The following is a 9,516-nucleotide window of genomic DNA, read 5'->3' as shown; positions in this document are numbered from 1 at the left end:
CATTTGCAAAGAGTGGTTGATGGATAGGTAAGTGAAGTAAAAGGATGGGATAGATGGAATAAAAGTGGTGTTGAGAGGAAAGGACAACCATATACAGGAAAACAAGAATGCAAGAATGTGTGGTAAATCGCATACTATGTTTTAGCAGTGTTTGACGCTATGGTCATGAATTTTCTCTGTTATGTACAAACTGGCCAACGTTATGAAATACTGATAGCTAATAATTGTTTTATACTTATTCAGAGAGTGAAAACCATAAATCTTTTTTGGTTGGTGTTAATGTTATCGGTAATATGCCTTTATTTGCAACCAGGTTCATAAAATGGGACAGTGGTGTTTTATCTTATTTTGTTTAACTTATTTTTTTATTTTTTACTTTTTTTTTTTTTGCATCCAAAAACGTCTTGCTTAAGCAGACAACACCCAGATTTAACTAGTCATACGATTAGTCACACAAGGAGCAGCGAAGTTAGATTACTCGAGCTTACCTATATATATATATATATATATATATATATATATAATATATATATATATATATATATATATATATATTATATATATATATATATATAATATATATATATATATATATATATATCATAGATTCATTATGTACTAGGCCGGCCTTTGAAATGCATTATCTCTCTCATGATTATTTATCATTTCCTTTGAAAAGGACTAAAGAAAAGCTCTCTGGTGGATTCAGGCGAAATCTTTCGGGTTTTTTTTATCGGAATCTCTCTCTGTATTAGTTTTGTACCTGAACACTTTTGATTTGTCCCTTCAGGCAAGACATTTTTGTCCAGGTTGTTATTTGGTAAGAAAAGTGGATGTAGGTTTATGAAACTTTTGGCGAATATGCAAATTTGGGAATTCCCGTTGATATCTCTCTTTCCTCTCCTCCCTCTCCTCTCTTCTCTCTTTCTTTCTCTTTTTCCTTTCGTAAATTATTATTTCTTCTCCTTCCTCTCTCTCTCTCTCTTTCTTTCTCTTTCTTTCGTATTTATGACATACCTATTTCATTTTTCTGATCATTGGAATCCTGTATTCTCTCTCTCTCTCTCTCTCTCTATCTCTCTTCTTCTTTCTCTCATCTCTCTCTCTCTCGTTCGTTATTATGAAATTACTATCCATTTCTGATTATTTGAAATCTGTATTCGCCTCTCTCTCTCTCTCTCTCTCTCTCTCTCTCTCTCTTTTCCTTTCGTATTATGAAATTACAATCCATTTCTAAAAATGTGTAATCCTGTAGTTCGTTTGTTTCTCTCCTCTCTCTCTCCTCTCTCTCTCATCTCGCTATCTCTCTTCTCCTATCCTCTCCTAATCTTTCTTTCCCTCTCTCTCCATCTCTCTTTCATTTCGCCGGCCGGCTAGACGTCGGGGATCGTGCTTGCGTTGTTAACTAAGGTCACAATGGCTAAAGGATTCAGGTTTTTCTCTCTCTTTGTCTCGGGAGGAGTAGAAGGAAGAAGTCCTAGACGTCCTACAGGACAGCGAAAGGAGGAGGATCAGATTAGGCGTTTTTTGTCTGAAGACTTTTTTTTTTTTTTAATTTAATTTTATTTTTATTTTTTATCTTTTTTTTTATACTGATGACCTGTTGCAGATAAAGAGCTGCTTGATTAAACTGGATTATTATGTCTTATCTATGTATATGATGTACATATATACATAATATATATACATATATATATATATATATATATATATATATATATATATATATATATATAAGCCACAATAAGGTATATGACTGTATTTTTCAAAATACTTTTTTTTAATTGCAGGGAGCTTTCGACCGTTTTTTCACCCTGTTTTTTTGTATTTCGAAAAATACAGTCTCATATTGTGTCTTTTAACTGTATCTCCGGTCGCAATATATATATATATATATATATATATATATATATATATATATATATATATATATATATATATATAAAACAGGTTGGTTCACTGTTCCTGATTTAGTGACTTTATGAGGAAAGATACCATTAACCTTCGTTTTTCTGTGGCAGTAGAATGAACACCGCCGGCTTTTTGAGTTTATTACACGAAGTGTTTCTTTTATCAGAGTTATGTTAACTGTCTGGACATCTTCGCGAAGTGTATTTACACATGTGTCGCTTGTATCAACTTCAGCACAAAACTTCCTTTTGTGTCAAGAGTGTCTCTTATAACTTGTAATCAACTTCATTCGATGTAAGAGTTTCACTTATTATCAAAATTAAATCATGGGGAAAACAACTTGTCCCACCCCCCCCCAAAAAGCTCATTATCAGAATTAAAGAATTGCGAGGAAAAACTACTTTTTCCTTCCCCCCCCCCACCCCCCAAAACTCTTTAGTGACCCCACCCCCCCAAAAAAAAAAAAAAACAAAAAAAAAAACTTGTGACCATTTTGTTTTCCTAAGGTGAAAGCAAATGGATTTTTTTATATTATTTATTATTTTTTTTTTGTCGGACACGATGACCACTGGAAAGTTGAACAAAAAAGGTACCTTGGTGTTCGCACATGAATATATTATTAATCATTTTTTTTATGATCCTGTGATATGTTTGGCGAGGTAGGCCTAACGTGGAAGTCGCGCCTACGTCATGGTAGTCGCGACAAGAAGAAGGTTTTGTGATGTTCGTGTTGGTACTTGTAGTAGTAATAGTATAGTAATGGAGAACTGAATAATCTTTCTTTGGTAGTCAGAATTTAGTCTTAAGACCAAGATCGAATTAGGACAGTGTGGAATATAGATATATATATATATATATATATATATATATATATATATAGATAATATTATATATATATATATATATATAATATATATATAGCTTGATGATAAATAATAATGCCAAGACAGAAAGAACGTTCTTTATTTTACGAGCTTTCGAGGTTTAAAACGTCATCTTCAGGCTGAAAAATGACAAGGATGAGAAATCACTAAAAATTTCATTAAAATGAATTGTCTTAATAAAAGCTTCAGTAAAACAAAATAAAAAACGAATATCACATTGAAACTAAAAAATTACGAAAAAACTAACTAAAACAAACGCAATAATATATATATATATATATATATATATATATTATATATATATATGTATATATATATAATCTATATATATATATATTCAATGTAGCACGAAAGTCCACGTGCTTGAGAATATCATAAAATCCACGTATACGATGGCGAGTGAAAACCGGGACTTGGAACAATATATAAGTTAATATTGATATATTTAATTTGAGTATTTTTTAAAAATAAAGTTCATATAAAACTTCGTCTCCATTTTACCTGGACAATTGGACTTACTTCGGTTATACTTCTAGCAACACAAATACACACACACACACAAATTACATTATGTATGTGTTACTGAAATTGTAACAGAATGTAGTTCAACTGAGCAAATAAAAGTAAAAGTAAAATGGACCCTAAGTTTCGTCTGTACCGTTTTAAATATTAAAAAAAACAAATAAATTAAATATTCTAATCACCTTGAACCGTTAACCTTCTCTTTTAGATAATAAGAAAATAAATATATAAATGAAATGAATATTCTGATCACCTCCTTGAACCGTTAACCTTCTCTTTTAGATAATAAGAAAATAAATATATAAATGAAATGAATATTCTGATCACCTCCTTGAACCGTTAACCTTCTCTTTTAGATAATAAGAAAATAAATATATAAATGAAATGAATATTCTGATCACCTCCTTGAACCGTTAACCTTCTCTTTTAGATAATAAGAAAATAAATATATAAATGAAATGAATATTCTGATCACCTCCTTGAACCGTTAACCTTCTCTTTTAGATAATAAGAAAATAAATATATAAATGAAATGAATATTCTGATCACCTCCTTGAACCGTTAACCTTCTCGCAATTAATGACAAAAATAAACACACACACACAAACTCATTAATATACGAAATGAGACATAAATGTGTTTAGAAACTAACTGGCCAGCCCTAGGAGAGTTAATATTAACTCAGTGGACTGGTTAAACTAGAAAAAAAAAGACAACTAACTTATGTTCATGACCTGTTCGGCCACTGATATATAGCTAATAGTTTATCACTCTAGCGACACCATAATAAGAAACCTATTAATCAGCCATCCACTGGAATACAGTGAAAGTTCCTTGGTCCTTGGCGTCCAAGAACGGGCAGCCATCCTGCCTGGCCATATAAGAGCTGCAGATGGGGAGATTGTATATAAATACTGTATGTGATTGTAACGTCTCCAGCGAGGAGGCTGCTGGAGGCTTCCTTTGTGATGTCGCAAAGGGCCCTGTTCTGTTTCTTGTTTATTTATCGCTTACTCGGGGAGTAAGCCTACAAACTGTTGTTGTTGTTGTTGTTGTAGGGGAGTAGGAAAGGTCCGTGGAAGAGCCTAAAAAGGTCGAGTTCAAGATACAGGAATTTTAGGAGAGGATATTTATGATTTATTTATTAGAATGAAAATGCAAGAAATAAATAATATGGGTGTTAAACAGTACAGAAAATATAGCATATTTATTTTAACATTCATTGTTGAAAGGACTCGCTATTTGATTGTAGAATTTAGCACGCCCCCCGACTAAGTTAGAGGTCGGATCACGCCTTGTTTTTCTTCGGCTTTCTCACGTAGGGCAAAATTTCCCTAATGGAAAATGGTAAGAATAACCTTGGTTTGTCTGTGCACAAGTGCGCTAGTGCGCGTGCGTAATGCGGATGTAGGCAGACTCAGATGTAGTCAGAAGTTTTTATGTTTTTTGCAAGAGTTTTTTTAATGAAATATCACTTGTTTGAAGTTGTTTATCATTGAGCCATAAAAAAAGGCCAGTTTATGAGATACAGATTGCCAACAACAACCTTTTATCAAGCTATCCATTGAACCAGCATCAATTTTCTACATGAGCTTAAAAATACCGATTTCTGATTTTTTTATTCTAATTACTCTGAAGATTCTCTCTCTCTCTCTCTCTCTCTCTCTCTCTCTCTCTCTCTCTCTCAGCAAGATTGCCAAAAACAACCTTTTATCAAGCTATCTATTGAACCAGCATCAATATTCTACATGAGCTTAAAAATACCGAATTGGTTTTTTTTTTATTCAGATTACTCAGAAGATTTCTCTCTCTCTCTCTCTCTCTCTCTCTCTCTCTCTCTCTCTCTCTCTCTCTCTCTCTCTCTGAGCAAGATCGACACATCACGGACGTTAAAAAATAGTTGTGTGAATTTGAAGCGACCTTGAGTGACGTCATATGCGAAAATGAGATGATAATCTAATTCCAGAAGCCGTGATCAAGATCCAGAAAGTCCAGAAAAGCAAGCAATCTGCAAAACAATTTTGGATTCCAGCAGCGCGTCCTCCTCATTACCACATTAGAGCAGATCCCAAAAACGGGAGAGCTAGGATTATAGTATAGTTCGACTTTGGTCACATATTGTAATCAGACATCGCGAGTCCAGTTGGAGTCCTTTACTTACAAGTTAAACAAACCCGGATGCGACGAGGAATCCTTTCGTCGAATCCTTCTCCGTGATGCGTCCTTTGATTTCAGTGCCCTTTGTGTTGGCCAAAAGGACGTTTTTAGAGATTGCGTTGCGGACCTTATGAAGTCTGGGACGTTCGGTTTTGCCAAGTTAGGCTAACGTATCCCCCTGGGGTGCCCGAATGAAAAGTGAATTCGTAGGATAATTTTATTTGCTTTCAGCAGTGTCATTACGAGGTTGGGGCAGGTGGTTGGTATGTGGGTGGGTAGGAGATGGGTAGTGGGACGTAATGGTAAGATATTCATGAACAAAAATTCATTATTATATTAAGAAGTCAGGTATTGTAGTGCTGAAATGGAAGTTTACTTACTCTCTGTTCCCGTTTCTTTACGTGCCCGAAGTTAGATCATCCTGAATATCTTGAGCTGCTCCGATGTGTCAAGTGTCAAGAATGTTTGTGGAAATGTTTGTGTGTAGATCAAGGAAATCTTTGCGAATTCTGTTTATCTTCAGGAAATTAGCTATTCAGAAGGCCTTCCAAGTCAGATAATACCAATTGATAGATTTTTAACTCCTTCTGTAGCTTAGAAACTCAAACTTAAGATTATCATTAACATTCTTTTAAAAACAAAAATATATTTTTAAACCTTAGCAAATCCTGTTTATCTTCAGGAAAATAGCTATTCAGAAGACCTTCTAAGTCGGATAATACAAATCGAGAGACGTTTAACTCCTTCTGTAGCTTAGAAACCCAAACTTATGATTACCATTACCATTCTTTTAAAAACAGATTGGTATTGTCTCGTGTTCCCAGGCAGAATTCCTTCATTTACCCGTATATGAAATTTTAACATTTTTTTTTCCCCCGTGATGTATGACCACACCTGAGATTAACCCTTGGGAACGAAGTGAAAGTAAAAGGAAATGCGCCTCAGGTATTCCAGGCTGACCGAATTTGGAAACCTGAGATCGTTGGGACAAAAGCATTTACAAGAAGCATAATAGGATTCCTGTCATTATAAAGCAATTGTCTTGTTGAAAGGGCTCCTTCAAAGGTGCTTAATTAAGCTCCCTCTGTAAAACGTTCTTTGTATTTTACACAGGATGTCCTTGCAGAAATATTTCTCTCGACATTTCTACAGAACTTCGTGAGATTCTCGAGAACTCGGCCCACTGAGCAGCGACCGTCACTAATGAAACATTTGAATAAGCAACTGCAAAAGCATTTTTTAAAAAGGTTCTCAAGAAATATCAAGGCGGCTAAATGACTTAGGCAGCAGTGCGTGATTCCATTTGTGGAATGATTCTTCGGCTGTAGAGACTCGAAGGATGTTTGTTTACGTTTCTTGGGCTTCCGTGGGAGATGCAACTTTTGGTGGAATTCGAGAGTAGGAGGAAGGGAAAGGTATTTCTCTCATCTTCTCCTTGAAATTCTTACTGTGAATACATAATGAGCTAATTAAATTCTCTCTCTCTCTCTCTCTTCTCTCTCTCTCTCTCTCCTCTCTCTCTCTATCTCATCTTCCTCTCTCTCTTCTCTCTCTCTCTCTCTCTCTCTCGGGAAAGTCTTTGTATAACCACACGAATAACAGACTTATCAACAAGATATGTAGAATGTCATTGTATGTAAATAGTTTACCAACAGACCTTCTCATTGATCTTATTATTTAATATCAAATATTTAATATATTTACTATATATATAGATATATATATAATAAATTGTAATATATATATAATATATATATATATATATATATATATATGATATATATATATATATAATGTGTGTGTGTGTGTCTGTGTGTCTGTGAATCAGTTGTCAAGGTGCCTAGTATTCTTTGTTGAGAAAAGTCCTGCGATTCGAAACCAAATCTTATTCTTCTTCCCGAGGGAGATTTCATCATCTTGATAAACAAACAGGTTTTGAAACTGATTCGCATATCGATAAAAGGCTTATTTTTAAAACGAAAACGATATGTACAAGCTCGGTATTCCTTTACGTTTTCGTTCTATCTTGTATATTTTTGTAAAAAAAAAATTCGATTCGTATTGATGGTTGTTCGAGCCATAGAATGTAACTTTATCCCCAGTCTGGTGGCGCTGGAAAGGTTTTATATCGAATCGTATTGCCTGAGTATTTCCTTAATCTTTTGTGTAAGTCAAGAAGCAGCCTTGTCATGAGTAAATCTTAAATCATTTTAACTTAGAATAAGTGTAATTTGGTTAAGTTTTAGCTGCATTTATAAATATTTTTGTTCAAGGTCAACAGCTGATGCCAGCATTTTGGTGTAAACATTTTCAGAAAATGAATTTCATTTATTTTCATTAAAGGTATTTAGTTTATTTTCAGAAACTGTATTTCGTTTATTCAGAAAAGATGTGCTTTTATTTTCAGAAAATGTATTCAGTTTTTTTTTCAGAATATGTATTCAGTTATTTTCAGAAAATGTATTAAGTTATTTTCAGAAAATGTATTTAATTTTTTTCTCAGATAATGTATTTGTTATTTTCAGAAAATGTATTCAGTTATTTTCAGAAAATTATTCAGTTATTTTCAGAAAATTTATTATTTTCACGAAATGTAATCAGTTATTTTCACAAAATATATTAAGTTATTTTCAGAAAATGTATTCAGTTATTTTCAGAAAATTATTCAGTTATTTTCAGAAAATTTATTATTTTCAGGAAATGTATTCAGTTATTTTCACAAAATATATTAGTTCAGAAAATGTATTTAGTTATTTTCAGAAAATATATTTCGTTTATTCAGAAAATATATTCTTTCATTTTCAGAAAGTGTATTCAGTTATTTTCAGAGAATGTATTCGTTTGTTCAGGAAATGCATTGGCTAATTCAGGAAATATATTCGGTTATTTTCAGAAAATGCATTTGATTTTATTTTTATCACTGTGTATAAACATTTTTTCGTTTCAATTGTGTCAGAAGAACGTATTCGTCCTTATTTTCAGAAAATACATTTGATTTATTTTCATAAAATATATTCGTTAATTGTGTCAGAAACGTATTCGTCTATTTTCAGAAAATGGATTTAATTTATTTTCAGGAAATGTCTTTCGTTCATCTTCAGAACTTATATTTCATCTGTTTTAAAAAAACATAGTTTATTTTCAGACCGTATTTTAGTTTATTTTCAGATTTATTTCGTTTATTTTCAGAAAACGTTAATAATCTTCATCTTCTGAAATCGTATGTAGCTTATTTTCAGAAAATGAATTCCGTTTATTTTCAGAAAGTGAAATTTCGATAATGTTCAGAAAATTAATTTCATTTACTTTATTATTAGAAAATTAATTTCGTTTATTTTCAGAAAATTGATTTGGGTTTTTTTTCAGAAAATTAATTTCGTTTATTTTCTGAAAATTAATTTAATTTATTTTCAGAAAAGTAATTTTATTTTCAGAAAATAATTTCCGTTAATTTTCAGAAAATTTATTTCGTTTGATTTTTTTTTCAGAATACTAATTTCATTTATTTTCAGAAAATTGACTTCGTTTTTTTTCAGAAAATTGATTTTATTTTATTTTCAGAATATTAATTTGGTTTATTTTCAGAAAATTAATTTCGTTAATTTTCTGAAAATTAATTTCGTTTACTTTCAGAAAATGAATTTTGTTTTATTTTCAGAAAATTAATTTAATTTAATTTCAGAAAAATAATTTTGTTTATTTTATCATCAGAAAATAATTTTGTTTATTTTATCATCAGAAAATTAATTTCGTATATTTTCTGAAAGTTAATTTCTTTTATTTTATTTCCAGAAGATTAATTTCGTTTATTTTCGGAAAATGAATTTCGTTCATCAGAAAATATCTCCCGTTTATTTGCAGTGAATGTATGCCTCTATTTTCAGATAATGCATTTCCGCATATCGCAATGACACTTAACGTTAGTTCTTTCTTTGTCCATACAGATGTAGTACTGGCTTTGAGAGTAACCGAAAACGCCTACGAAACTTATGGCTGAGAGAAACAGCTGACAGTCACCTGGCCTTCAGAAACCAGCAGGTAA

This window comes from Macrobrachium nipponense, chromosome 16, assembly GCF_015104395.2.
Source record: "Macrobrachium nipponense isolate FS-2020 chromosome 16, ASM1510439v2, whole genome shotgun sequence".
NCBI classification, from domain to species: domain Eukaryota; kingdom Metazoa; phylum Arthropoda; class Malacostraca; order Decapoda; family Palaemonidae; genus Macrobrachium; species Macrobrachium nipponense.
Note: the sequence above shows the minus strand (reverse complement) of the source record.